A 1,080-nucleotide genomic window follows, 5' to 3' on the forward strand; every position below is an offset into this window, starting at 1 on the left:
ACAACACACAATTTAGAAATGATGTTTTAGAAGATACTATCTAAAATAGCATGAAAATAAGTTGTGCAAGTAATGTGTTTTGTGATTAATAACATGATATAATCCTGTGAATAATTTGTTTTCTACTGAGAGGTTTAGTAATTTTCCCAAGGTCACACACAACTTCCTGGGATCAGATTCTGAACTTGTATCTATCTGGGATCTGAATCATGGCTTAAGCTGATTCTCCAATCAGTTTTTCTCAGAAGCTCATTTGATGTTGACAGCAACCTGAATGTGGTGGACATGACTAATGTTCATTCAAATTTACTTCTTATCTTCCAAGTAGATGGAATTATGATTCCTCAACTCCTTAGATAGGGTTCTGTGGCAAGTTCTGGCCAAGGCAATGTAGGCAGAAGTGACTTGTGTCAGTACTGGGCTGAAGCATTTCATTGCTGGTGCTTTACTTCCCAACCCTCTCTTTGCCTGTTACAGAGAACTCTTTAACCTTGTCTTGAGATGCTGGTTATAGGCGATGGGTTGGGATTTGGGTTGGGGAGCCTCTATCACCTTGGGTCCCTTAAAGATGATTTCTACAGGAGAACACAGCCTTTTGCTGACAATTGTATGTGCGACATGTACAAGAAACAAACCTTTATTGTGGCAAAAAAAAAATGTTTTTTATTAGTAAAAGTCAAAGTCATCCCTATGACAGCATCATTTTAATGCACTTATTTTCTGATGTTTCAAGACATAGACTAGTTCTCATTTACTGAGGTGTGATAATGCAGTTGTCTACCTTTTTTCTAATCTCTCTAACCATGGATATATTTACATTAAGTAAGAAGATCAGGGATAGAACAAACTATGGACAGTGCATATACCTCTCCATGTTAGAGGTACAATAATTATGCTGTGAAAATCCTCGTCAATAAGAAAATTATTGGCGTGAGCCTACCTTGGAAGAGGGAGGCCAATCACCAATTTTATTGTATCTAAATTTGCATTATTGAAGGCAGGATGTTGCAGAGTTTCTTCCTATTATAATTAAATGGGTAATATTTATTTCCTTTTTCCATGAAATCACCTTTGAGATTG

Source organism: Colobus angolensis, unplaced genomic scaffold (assembly GCF_000951035.1).
Source record: "Colobus angolensis palliatus isolate OR3802 unplaced genomic scaffold, Cang.pa_1.0 Scaffold33, whole genome shotgun sequence".
In the NCBI taxonomy this organism is placed as follows: domain Eukaryota; kingdom Metazoa; phylum Chordata; class Mammalia; order Primates; family Cercopithecidae; genus Colobus; species Colobus angolensis.